Source organism: Meleagris gallopavo, chromosome 1 (genome assembly GCF_905368555.1).
Source record: "Meleagris gallopavo chromosome 1, MGAL_WU_HG_1.1, whole genome shotgun sequence".
In the NCBI taxonomy this organism is placed as follows: Eukaryota; Metazoa; Chordata; class Aves; order Galliformes; family Phasianidae; genus Meleagris; species Meleagris gallopavo.
Genome location: NC_139404.1, coordinates 97,979,658 through 97,993,772, shown reverse-complemented (window position 1 = coordinate 97,993,772; position 14,115 = coordinate 97,979,658). Strand labels below are relative to the sequence as shown.

At 35.7% G+C, this 14,115-nt stretch overlaps 1 long non-coding RNA gene across 1 annotated transcript; it reads right to left on the bottom strand.

Moving 5' to 3' along the window:
* Positions 1 to 473: 473 nt before the first annotated feature.
* LOC146545531 (uncharacterized) lies at positions 474 to 13,867 on the bottom strand. Its single transcript, XR_014887705.1, has 3 exons — positions 11,109 to 13,867; positions 9,932 to 10,082; positions 474 to 1,698 (listed from the first exon to the last, which is right to left on the bottom strand). It is a non-coding gene; the product is annotated as an uncharacterized LOC146545531 (long non-coding RNA).
* Between the last annotated feature and the right edge of the window lie 248 nt (positions 13,868 to 14,115).

The window sequence follows — 14,115 nt, the reverse complement described above, 5'->3', positions numbered from 1 at the left end:
TGCAAATTATTTGATGGTTTGCCAGTCAACTTCATCTTTCTCTGAACTCAGCTAGAAACCATATATATACATGTCATACTTGTAAGTTATTTTCCCTCTGGATGTTTATAGCCAGGTTGTGAAGTCAATACATCTCAGATTACTATGGATTTTAAAATACTTGATGGATTTTCTAGTTGCTTTAAAACTACTTGAGATCAGTTTCCTACTGAAAAACCCACATGAAGTATATAAACTGTAATGGAAAATTATTTCCAGTTCTGTTGTATTTTGCCACAAACTTTTTCTTAATAACAGAGTTATTTATTTGTTTGAGTGTTGAGACTTGGTCTTCCATGTGGATTTTAGAGTTCCAAGCCAGTAACTATTATTTTCTAAATCTATAAGTACATTGAGCAATAATCTCAAAATTGTCATACTGAACAAAATGTTCCGGAATAAAGTTACTTAAGATGAGAAATAGTGGAGCCAGCAGAAGCAAGGAAGTGATTAGAACCCTGTCCTCATCTCTGGTGAGGCCGTACCTCCAGTACTGTGTTCAGTTTTGGGCTTTTCATTATGAGAAAGACATCAAGGCCCTGGAGCATGTCCAGAGAAGGGCAACAAAACTGTGAGAGGTACGGAGTACAAATCTTATGAGGAGTGACTGAGGGAGCTGGGATTGTTTATTCTGGAGAAGAGGGGACTCAGGGGGGACCTTGTAGCACTCTACAATAACTTGAAAGAAGGTTGTGGTGAGGAGTGGGCCTCTTCTCCCAAGCAACGGCCATGGGACAACAGGTAATGATCTCAATTTGCACCAGAGGAGGTTCAGGTTAACATATATCTTGTTAACATTTCTTCTCAGAAAGAGTGGTGAGGCACTGGCACAGGCTGTCCAGGGAAGGGAAGTGATGGAGTCACTGTCTCTGGAGACTTTCAAAAAACATATAGATGTGGCAGTGAGGGACATTTTAGTGGGCACAGTGGGGATGCATTGGAGGTTGGACTAGGTAATCTTGGAGGTCTTTTCTAACCTTACTGATTTTATGATCTCCCTGGTATCTGAGATTCAAACATTTCCTCACATAAGTTTGATGGTATGCAGAAAGAGAAGAGCATGGCCAAAAAACTGCAACAAATACAGAAAGTATTGGGGGATGAGGCAGGGGAGGGAAAGTGTGACACAGCCTTTTAATCGCACATGTTTGTAACCTACTCCAGTCTTACATAGGAGGGAGTTCAAGTTTCACTGTATTTGAATCACAAGTGATATCCAGCCAAAAGAAGTGGGAAAATAAGAAAAATGTTAAAAGTTTTCCAAAGTGCCAAGACCCTTTACTGTCTCAGGAATAGCATTCACGTAGTAAGAAATTAATTCCTCACCTATATTGGTGGGAATATTATATTGAATACCTGCCATGTGCAGCAGAAATATCTTCCTCCTTTTCCTTAGGCCTTTTCAAAAATTTGTTTAATGATCAGTTCTTAAAGCAAGGCTGAAATGAAATATATTTGCATAGCTAAAGAAACTCTCCAGGCACACACACCACCATCTCTTTTCCACTGAAATTAAGAGCATGCATAAAACAAATTCTCCCTTTAGTAAATTACACAGCATTTTTTTCAGCTTGCTTTATGTGGGTTTACTAGCCAAGATGCAGTGACAGCTCCTGGCATTCTTCTGATCTTTGCTGCACTTTTCATCATATGGATCTCCTGGGAAAAAAAAAAAGAAAAGAAAAATTAAAAATATAAAAAATAAGAATATGGGCAGTTGTGTTGTGAAATTGCATTTTTGTTGTTTTTATCTGTGGAAATTTTCCAGTCCCTTCATCTTACCTGCAGCCACTTGCTCCTTTTTTTCCTGCAGAAAGAGAGAACTGAGCACTGCTATAAGGCGTTTTCCTTACCAGTACCCATTCACACCAGCTGAGGAGATACCTACTGATTTGTCTTCCTATCTCTTTCGTAATTGAAGTATATTTATTTTTTCAGGATAAGTCAAATTTCACTTAAAAATAATTGATTCCCAGACCTGACAACTGTATAATTTGCAGTTGTTAACCGGGGTCTTTTAAATGAGGAAAAGAGGAACTAATTGGTTGTTCTCTGCTGGGACCAAGTTTATGGTCTTTATTAAATATTCATTCTGCTGATACTCTGGTTTCATCCTTACTATATGTCCCATCTTAGAACTCCGCACAACTTGACCAGCCTAGAATTTTAACAACAATGTGTATTTAAAGGCCTGGTATCCAGGACATACGTAATTCCAGTTTATTAAAAGTTAGGATAAAGCCTATAAAGATTATTGCATCATCCTACAATCTTTTCATCTATGAAACAACTCTTTGAAAGGTAGACTGTTTTTTGTCCAGTCACTATTTTGCTGCATTGCAAGATTTTATTTCCTAATCTAGGGAAAACTAAATAAGAAAGAGGATAGCTTAGCTGAAGATAAAGCTTTCAAAATATTACTATCTTTGAATCAGAGGTAAGCATCTTTCTGAAGTAAATTTTACTCTAAGATAATTTAGACTAAAAGTACAGATAAAGAGTCTGAGACAAACTAGACTAAAGATAAATAAATGTCTTATCGCAGAAAAAGATGGGTAAGCTTTTATTCCAAAAACTGGTTACATCACTGGGTAGCGATGGTATTCATTCTATGAATTTGTGAATAAATGTGATCTTTATGTGATGGTGCTTTTACTGCTTATTCAATACTTTAAAGAACAGATTTAGCCAATCTTTTAAAAAGTGTACTATATAGTAATACTGATCAATTTTAAAACAAACCTAGAAGGGGAAAAAAAGGAAGGCAAATTGGGATAGCTATCCTTTGAGGTGGCTTGTGATTTTCTCTATTTCACCATTAACCAAAGTGGAAGTGCTCTCTATTTCATTTTCTTGAGGTACTGTTTAAAATATGAGTTACAGCTATATACTCTGTTCATTTCTCATCAGTGATTATTTTCATTTTCTTTCTCATTTTCCCACTCATATCTAAAATTTTTCTGTCATTTGCCCATAATCCCAGACGATGCAGTTTCTATAGATGCCCAGTGTACAATTGAAAGTAGGAGGAGAAAAGAGTTTTGTACAATAGTCTGCATACAGATAATTTATTAAATAACATTTCTAGAGCTCTTTCAATTTCATAACCCATTGGCTTCCAAAAACAGTTTAAGCTACTTAGCTTCTCCTGCCAATTCTCTTAGTACTGTAATAGCATTCTATTTTTATGGCTTTTTTTTAGTATTACTATTCCTTAGTTATGCAGAAGTATTCAGTACAGGTCCTAAAAACATTTGAGAAGTTGTCAGATGTTCCAGAGGAGGGAAGGGATTTGTGAAATTTTAAGTTTCGTTCACTCCCCTTCAGTACCATGTGAGGTACCAGCCTGCACTGAAGTTGATGCAAGACAAAAGAAAAACAGGAGCAGAAAAAAGGAGAATTAAGAATATGTACTTCATTTTCTATTCAAGTGTCTAAAAACATTTATCTATCTTTCACAATGCAGTGCCACTTGGAAATTCCTGAATACCTGTGAACAGCATTTTGCACAGTTAGGGACAGCGAGGAGCTTGAGCTATGATACCCTGTGCCCAATTTGAGGGGCCCTGTTCCCACATTAATCTACCCAGCTCTGAAGCCAGATAATTCGGCGCTAACTCAGGTATTTCTGCACAGTGCTGCACTGCACTATGTAAAATACCAGTGTGGTTGTACATGCAATGCAGCACAACTGACAGTTACACCAAGCTCTGCCAACGAGGATCAAAGTAATTTAATTTCGTCAATTATAATCCATTTAGATATAACATATAGCAGAAAAAAAATGAAAAAAACCTTTTAGGTAAACAGGCTCTCTTAAAGGCCATAGGATATTTTTTATGTGCTAGCACAAAACTTGCTAGCTCACAGAATTTTTAAGCATTCTTAAATTGTGGTATCTTGTATCTATTAAAGTAATGCAATTTTTTCTCCTTAAAATATCATTAAAGCTAATTATTCAGCAAAATCTTCATGGCTACTGTCATAATTTATTAATATTTCTTGGTTTTAGATCAGAATAATCAGTAGAATGAAAATTAATTAAGCCCAATTTTCAAATGAGATGCAAAATACTAACTCTGAGCAGCAGAATATTTGCCCATAGAGGTTGTGGATGCCCTATCTCTGGAGGCATTCAAGACCAGGCTGGATGTGGCTCCAGGCAGCCTGGTCTAGTTGTTGGTGACCCTGCACATAGCAGGAGGGTTGAAACTAGATAATCTTTGAGGTTCTTTTCAACCCAGGCCATTCTATGATTCCATTCTATGATTTCTGTCCCAGACTGAGATCAGAGTATGTCCTGTTTTCAATACCAAAATGAGCATTTTGACAACTCTTGAGTTTTATTTTGAAAATGTGTTCAAAGAAAGGAAGTAATTGAAAAGCATTGTTAGAAAATTTGTCTTTATGGGTAAAAATAGTAATTCCTCAGAATTCGCAGCTGAGGCAAATTTTTAGCCACTGATTTCTCTGTCCTCTTCGACAAGGAAACAGCAAGTGCACAGCAAGCACCCAGCTTCAGAGTCCCAGTGGTCTCAACTAGAGGAGATTGTTACATATCCTTGGTTGAACACAAGCTTCTCTATTTCTTTACTTGATTTATCTGAATGAGAACTTAATTCCTAATTACTGATGTTCATCAAGCATAGCGTAGCAAATTGAAGCAGTACAAATATTGAGATTAATACTGTTCTTTCTCTGTGTTAACCTGTTTTTCCTGTGTTATTGGAGCCAAAGACAGGACTTCATTTGGATGCTATGGTTTGTATGTATTACAGATACCAGCACTATTTATATAAGGCATTCCCAGCATGAAAGTTGTACTGTATATTTCCTTTTTGTTGTGACCTTTGTGGCTATCCAATCATAACTTTCGCTCATGTATTTTATCTAAATCTTTGCAGCTTGGAATTTTCTACAGACTTTCTAGGTAATAAGTTCAGTATCATAGGACTCACTCTTGAAATTTCCAGACCTTGGTTTTACTACTTACTCCAAAATCCTATTTTGACAACTGAGCAAGACAGGCTTGCTAGGAGTGTCCATCAAACATCCTGTGAATCAGTAATTACATGAGAGGGAAGACAGATTTTATCTTGGACTTCTTCAACCACAGTTTTATTTTCCCCTAAAAATTTCCCTGTTTCTTAAAGCATGACTACTAGGCCACTCATGCTCTCTTTCTCATCTGCTTTCAAGCATTTGAAAAGAAAATGTGATTCAAAGAACAACTGCTCACCAATAAAGGTTGATGACTATTATGGCTGCTCAGCAATAGAGATTGCCTGACAGTCTCCAGGTCCTTATTTTACTGGTAGAACCTGAGCTATGGGTTGAGCTTTGCTGTATCTTCTACTGGTGGAGGCATTTGTACCTCACAGATGAAAAGCTCTGTCTAGGCTGTCAGAGGAAAAGTGAGTACTTCAAATTAGATTTGATGATATAGAGATGTTGCCTTTTAAGCACTTTCTTGAAACCTATTTTTCAGTTTTTCTCAGCTTTATCAATGCTTATTCTGTTTCTCTGCTCCTTATTCTGATATTCTAATGCAGTAATTCTGAGAGTGTTATTGTAAGCCTGCTTCAGTCTCACTCTAACACTACCTGTTCTTTGAGTATCATTTCTTTGACTTTACTGATACCGAGAACTGCAGTTTATATACTTCTGATAAATTTGGATTAAGCTCCATATACCCTGTAATGCTATGAAAGGAATTCTTAGTGCTGATCTCCTAATAGCAATGATATGACCATGCGCAGAACACTGTTCCCTGTCACACCTTTCTTGTTCACACCAATTCACCAACAAAACTGCTTTCCTTTTCAGGAACTGCTGGCTCCTAATGCTGATTCCTGAGGTCTGACATGTTAGCAGAAGAAATAGGAGCACTCAGACAGCAGTGAATAGCAGGGATGTCATCTCTGTTCTCTTCTCTGGGAGGGACTTAGTTTTTCTTTAGCAGAACAAGGAGGCTTGCCCAGTGTCGCTCAGTGTCTGCTTTTGTTCATGTCTCAGCTTTTTAATGACCCAAGTAACTCTAATGCACTTGAGTAGAAGGAAAAAAATCTTTGTTTCATAGCCTTGCTCTGTGTCTTAATTTGTTCTGAACAAGTTGTGCAATTTGTTACCAAGAACTCTCAAAAAAATTGTAGTGCTGTATTATGATGTTTGTTACGCACCTTCTTCTGTCTCTTCCAAGCAGAAGAATAAAGAGGCAATGTTGATCATGGCAATTTATAATCCCAAATCTACTTCATAAAAGTATGTGTTTCAGTGTGTTCCTCCTAGCTTGGACAGGTCAGTCACATCTCTTAGTTAGCTACTTAATGTCATTTGAGTCCATGTGTCCACTAATAAAGAGTTCTGCTCATGCTCAGGAAGGAATAATTTTGATGATACTCTGTAGTATGGTTTCTCTGATCCAGCCTTGAGTAGAGACAGACCAAGATCTCTAAGTAGGTGACTCTCAGTCTACTCTGCAGTCTAATAGCAGACAAAAGCCCCAGAAAACTGAAGGATAGTGATTAAGGACTTCTCATCTCATGGTTTAGATCTTAACTTCCTCTCTCTGGGAAGTCTCCCATCATCTGGGTTCTCAGGCTTCAGTATTGAGGATTAACAGTTACATGCTGCTACCCTTGTTCTCTGTCTTCTCCTTTATTCACCCCCCACTCCTCTCACATTTTTCCTGAGCATAATTGTCCTTCATTGCCCTGACTTTGTTCAGGCTAGACATCCTGCAAAGAAGAACCTCTTCCAAGCTGCCCCCTGCTGGAAGTAGAAAGTGTGGTGGCAGGTGCTGTGCTTATAATTATACTGGTTCAGCTACTGGAAATTGGATCCCAGAGCAGCTGGATTGCAGCCTTTCTGTCTGAGCAGACAGCGTGTCAGACTTGTATATCTTTGTGCTTTTTGTGGATAGATACAATTTAAAATTAAAGTGTTCCTGGTGGGTTGCTTGTATAAGTACAACTTGAGGAAGGGAAATGGATGTGGAGGGAGAAACACTTGGAGTTCAACTGGCAGTTAGCCACAAACAAAGCAAAACCTACAAAAGTGCAGACTTGTTATTTCAAGCACACCTAACCTTAGGTGTTTAGATTAAGCAAAATGTTCAGTATTTGCACAATATGATGACCACCTTTAATTTGTATCTTACATTTCTGTACCTATGATGTTTCCTGCCTTATTTGCTGTCTTTTTAGCTTTTCATTTGAAATATGAGACACTGTGATTCATTGATGTCATCTAATTCTTTCTCTTACTAGAATCACATAAGCTGTGATTCTAAAGTTCTGAAAGAGGCTAAGCCTAACGTAATGTTACTATTGTAACCTATCATGTGACACTAAAATAGTGATGTCTCTGAATTTATTCTCTTGAACTACAGGTGGTAGTCTTTTCCAGACAAAATGTCTGTTAAGGCTACCTAAATCTTGGAAGATTACTTCTCTAATAAGGGGTAGCGTGGTCATAGATCTCTCTTCAATTTGGAGAACTACCATTGCCTCATAACTTTCTGTAATTCAGATGGTGGTAATAAGGTGTCAGTGACTCCTTACTGTTTCATTACTCTAATTCCTGGAGAGCTGGGATTAATTCTGTTGCAGTTGTCAAGTGTTTTGCTAATTAAACTCTGCAGCTATAAGGTGACTGATTCAGCAGAAAGCAGAATTCATTTTCTTCAAGACACACTGGTATTTCTTTTCACTAGCTAAGCTATCCTGTGATCCTCCCTACGATGCAGAAGCAAGAATGCCAGATATAATTACAGTTCTTGCATTCCCAATAAGATCTGATTGATACAGGGAATGCCAGGAACTCTGAAGGTTTGGCTCTCATGCTCCTGTCCAAACTGAGCTTTGGCCAGTAATACCATGTGATCATGCAGCTTACTCTAAATAGGTTTGTTTTACTCCTCCTTTCATTTCTTCACATTTTCCCTGCAAATTCTTGCAGTGAACCATTTAAATAAATAAATAAATGGAGACAATTAAAAGCAATCCACACAATACACCCTGCAGCAACTTATTTAACAGATAGCATACATGGAATACAAAATCATCCTCTAGAAAGTCTAATCAGTAGGTTTTGTTTCATCTTTAAGGAAAAGAATGGATAATCCCATTAGGCTATGTTATTGATTTAAAGTCTCAATTGTATTAGGAGCGGAAGGTTTTGTTCAAGAGATCTGCTAATATCACCAGCACAAAAATAAATCCAGAAACTTAAGTAATGAGAATTCCTGTATGAGAAAATTGATTAGTAAAAGATTAAAAGATCTTTACATAACTTTATAGAAGAGGATATGATTGTGTTCCTAGAGAACATTTGGCAAAGGTTACTTTTATGGCAAGAGGGAATTACATTCAGGATACCACCAAAAAACAAACAAACAAACAAACAAAATTGGACTAAAATTAAGCAAAAACAAGTAGTGGCATATCAAGAATGCCAGTTACAGTTGCTACACTGAAAGGTCTATGTAGGAAGCTTATGTGATACATTATCTGACTTAAAGTATATGGAATACCTTAAGGACATCTGCTCATTAATATGATTCTTGTCAAACTCCTTGTTTGGCTTCATGGATTTCCTAACATGGAATGCCTTCAGGTAACTAGGATTGCCAAATGACAGAAAGTACCCATGAGTGGACGGAATGAAAAATATTTCATGTTCTCCTCAAGAGAACTCACTGTGGAAAAATGATTTTAAAGTTTATTGTTTCTCTGAAGTCATATGTTTGTAATTCCACATGCAGTGTAAATTCTTATTATTTAATTTTATAGACAGCCTATAAAACAACTCAAATATTAAGGAATTTATGTAATGAAACTGCAGAGATAGTGTCACTGACAAAGTGGATAGGCCACAGGGCAAGATAATTAAGGATTTCTCTTAACCTCTTGCAATCATCTTGTCAAAAAAAAATCACTTCATCAGTCTCTGAATGTATCTGGAGTTCCCACAATCCTGCAAACACGCATGCAGATAAGTAAATACACTAACTGACACTAAAAATTAACCACATTTCATAGTTCAATAACAGAAAATTAGACAAGTAATTATACTAAAATAGAACAAAAATTGTTAAAAGTATAAAATCAGACTGCGGAATATGTTTGGAGTTTACCTGAAAGCAGCAAAAGAAACCCTCACCAATCATCTCTGAAAGATCACATCACTGTGATCCAAATATTCCATTAGAGTTTTTGTTTAATTCCAACAAGTTCCTTCACTGATATTATACTTCATTTCAGGAAGACCCAAACAGCATCAAGAGTTAGAAAATAGATGTTGTATGTGCATATACACGGACACATATTTTGTACTAATGTAAAGCAACATGTTGTCACGCATGTGCACATATATATGTGCACGCATATATATATGTTAGGTACTATAGCATAATACTCCCTACTACACAGGTAGAGTGATGATAGCTATAAAGAAATGAAGTGCCGAAAACATCAGTTATCTATTTTAAAACAAAGAAGATAACTATTGTTTCTTGTGTTCTGTATGAGCTGCTGCGGACATAGAACTTGAAAAAATTGTCCATTTCATTTAGGACATGTATCCATCTTTGTGCTGAAATCTAAAGAGAGTTAGAGATGCTTTTGATATGATAAGGAATGTTAGGTTGTTGTATCTTATCTTTAGCCAAGTGGCTAATTATGGGTAGTTGTGCATCTTTTAAAAGTTTTTCTTTGTTTATTTGGCTTTTGTTCTTTTGTATTTTTTGTTTTGTTCCATGTTTGGGTTGGTATTTTTTTGTTTCTTTGTTTTTACTGGATTTTTTTTGTGGCGGGGCAAGGAAGCTAAAAACTCAATAAAGCTATCTATCCAACTCATCTTAAGTGCATAACTAGTGTTTTGTTATTCCTACCTGTTATGATTTCTCCTGAAATATGTGCATCAGGCTCTTTTCTTCTCCTTTATTTGAAGATTCTTCTTTTTTTTAACCCTCCTCCATTTAAGCAGCTTTTATTCCACCAATGTTTGTTGCATGAAGCTTTCTACCCATGGTCTTCTCTCCTCTTTGTAAAGAGAAAATGCTAATTATGTTATCTTCCTTTACAAATGCGCTGAAAATTTTGAGAATATTTGCCATAAATGAAAGAAGAAAATCATTTAGCATATACAAAGTGTATGTTTTTGTTTTCTGAGAAGGGAGAAAAACTGATGAAAGCATTAAATGGAAAATATCTTAGTGCTTGTGGCTCTTCCATCTGCCTGATATGGAAAACATGAGAGTGTTTCTTAGTGAGATGGACAAAGGGAATGCATCCAAGTGTCTGTGCTGGAACTGTCCTAGAAGAAGTGGTCTCAGTTGGCAGAACTGTCAACAGTTATGCTTTGGTGCCTAATGAGCTCAGGAAAGGATTGGATTTGGTCTGAATGTTAAAAATTTTCAATAAAAGCTATATATGAGCTAGATTTCATGGACAGTGAGTTACTGTATTTTAAAAAAGTTGCTAAGCATGTTAAGGAGAATATAATAACAACAAGCCATCTTTATAATCAGTGAGAATTTGCAAGTGTTTGTAAACACTGCCATAGCAATATTTGACTGGAAATAGACTTTTTATTTTTTCTTGTCTCTCCTTAATACCAATTGTTCATTCACTCTCCATCCTGAAAGCATAGAGTTTAAAAATGAGTGGTTCTGTGCAGAGGGAATTATACTTAGGAAGATTTCAGTATCTCAACAACCTAAATATAAGGTGTGTTGATGTGTTGTTGTTTTTGTTTGTTTTTTGTTTTTTTTTTAAATCTAAATGCTATAAACAAAAACTGAAAATTCTCCAAACATCCTATAATCATCTCATGTATATTGCAGATCTTATCCCTCTTACCTTGAAGGCAGTGAGAGGCATAATGCTGACTTGACTTCCTAAGACATGGGAATCTTCTTTCTACTATATTTCTTTGATCCCAGGCTGCCACGACATCGTGGAGCCATATCCAGGATTGCCCTGAGCCACGTGAGCTGTCCAGAATTAAAAGTAAAGGAAGGAAGCTGACACTTAATTGTGTGGACTGCTTTAATAATAGGTAAGTACCTCAGAGTGGTGAAGTACCAGAATTATTCCACAAATATCTTTGCTGATGCTCCCAGATGAATAGACATTATGTGTATGGGTATGTTCTGGTCAATGGAAGAAAGCTTTCTGGAAGCAGATCAGTTCCTCTGTAGAGAATGTAAATAAATTCATGACATAGATTTCATATAAAAGGAAAGAATATACATTTTTTATGAAAATTGAACGAAAAATGTTATCATACTCATTCCTGAAGAGTCTTACACTGCCATCTTCTGGGGGTATAAAGAGAAGATAAATAAAAGCAAGAAAGAAAGTCAAGCTTAAGGAAAACAACTCTCTTTTCAAGAACTGGGAAAACTCCTTATTGACTTTTCAAACCAGCTTGCAGATTTCAGTAAACAAGGAGACTCTTGAACTTCATTTTGATCTTCTTGACCTCTAAATGACCCATTCACTTACATGTCTGTTGTTTGAGTGCTTTTCCATCCTTCAGCTTTGTAATCTGACTATGACATATACTCAAATAACCAAAATGGTCTTTTTGCATCTTTGGGCCTTTATTAATAATACATTGTGGTAGTTACTATAGAATCTGACCAGTGTAACTTTGGAAAAATACTCTCCTTCTCTTAAAAACTAAAAAGAATTATTTGAGTTATAAGTTTGAGAGTTTTTACTTTTGTTTTAAATCAAATCATTTTAAAGCAAAATGATTTTGTAGAAACAAATCATTACTAGAAACATAGATCTGTGGAGACACTGGTTGAAAAAAAAAAACACAAAATAAATTCCTAGGAATTTATTATGTAATTATTATATTACTTTTTTTTGGTAAAATGGTAAAGTGACTCTGGAAGCTGATTGTCAAGTTCTCATTTGAAAACAGGAGATACTTTCTTTTATACTTCTTCATTCTTTTCTATTGACCAAAGTTTCCAATTTCACATTACTACTTTAATGTTGATATTCTTCATTTTGTGACAAATTGGATGTTCCACATTAGGGTTTTCTGTGCTTAGAGTCATGGCTTCAGTGAATCCTAATGGCACAAGGATGTTTGGCAACCTGTATTTGACAACATCCCTGTTGTGGTAATGTGTCAAAATAAACTTCTGAAGTGTAGCATACTTTCTTTAAGTAATGGACTTTTTATCCTATTATGAGATCATCAGATGTGCTCCATACCCCAGAATTTATATTTCATTGAATTTTCAGATTTCATATCTACTTGCATATCCATGAAAATCAATATAATTTTGGTATTCATTTATGAAGTTGTGATGGAATGGACATGAACCATTACTGGATGACTTTACTCTGTTCAATATGGTACAACATCAACCTAATAGTTTCTGAAAATCTTTGTTACATTTAGCTATACACCTCTACTCTGACATGTACTTCTCCTTCAGTAGGGATTTGTATACTCTACCCCTGCTAGCACTTCTAATGAGTTTCAGTCCTTAATAGCTGTGTAGTTCTTCAGGTGTTCAATAGGTGCACTTGCAGATGTATTACTGCAGGAAAAAAAAAACGAACAGAAAAATGTCAGGACAACAGTAGGTTCCATATAAGGATAAGTAAGATCACTTGTCTGTATAAGAAGTAGCCAAGTGTACAAATGTTGTGATTTTGTTAGAAGAAGTACAAAAAGGCTGAACTCACAAAGTTAATTTGTTGTAGAAGAATAATCCTAAGGAATTACCTTTATGCCTTTTTTTTTTTAACCACACTCATTATTTTTGTTCTACTTTGGTGCCTTAAATACTCTTTCAATTGATAAACTTGAGAATTTAGTGAAAATTTTTCAATAGGAGTAGAGTCAACAGTGGTTAACTTTTCTGCCTTAGGGAGTGTTTAGTGAGAGAAAAATCTTCTGTGTTCATCTAAATAATAAATTTAGTTATGAGAAAGAATTTTCAAGTGTGCTGATAAGTCCTTTGTGAAAGATATTTGTGTTTTTGCATTAACAAGATCTAAAGTTTTCTATTTATTTCATTGAGGGACACACCAGATAAAGAATAGTATCAAAAGTAAGCTGGCCAAGATGAACAGGAAACAACAATTTTGCAGTCTGTATATGCAACTATCAAGTCAATTCAGTTGTGGATGCTGAAAGTTGTTTATGAAAAGTAAATGAACTGCTAAAGAATTCTTTTGTAAAATGTATTTAATGTGCCTTTATTTTGATTTTCTTTCTAGGGAATGTGATCAAAACTCTCATATCCCTCGTGCAAAGGTCTATGCTGAAGACTAGAAACCAAGTGTTTTGAAGCCAGTGAAAATGCTATTATTTATCTATTTTACCTCATCAGCATTCATTAGCATAACACTGGTACTTGTAGGCAGGTGAAATCTAATCTAATAAAGAGGAAGGAAGATCTGTGTTGTGACAGACTCATATAGGACCATACATTACATCAACTGGATAAATCCTTACCTGCTAACTGTCTTGCCCTTTTATGGTATGAAGGAACCAGTCCCCATAACTGTAGAAAATTATACCATGTGGATGGCATTCTTGAAAATTATATCATAATGAGTATTCTGCTTTTTAAAACATACTTCCTGAATAGTATTATATGAACTGTAATTAATTCTGGTAGGCTCAGAACAGGATTATGAAACTACTGTCTAGTCTATCTAATCAATTTATTGCATCAAACACCAAATAAAGAAACAGAAACGGGGGAAAATATTCTGTTCACAAACTTGGTTTTCTTGTACTGTGAATAAAAATACCAATTCCCCAAAGAGGAAGAAAATTATGCGGCAGGTCTGTTGTAGCACTCATGGTACCAGAGCTATTATAATAATAATTACTCACGTCATCTTTGAGAAATAAAGGAAGAGAACAAAGGTGAACTAAATGGTCAGAATATGTACATGGGTTAGGGAAGATTTTCTGGAACACAAACTTCTGTGTGTGCTGGGGATTTAATTTTGACAGTTTGAAACAGGCTTGATCAGAAAGCATAATTTTTCATTGGAGTGTAATTACAATGTAATTTTTCCAAAAATGAAA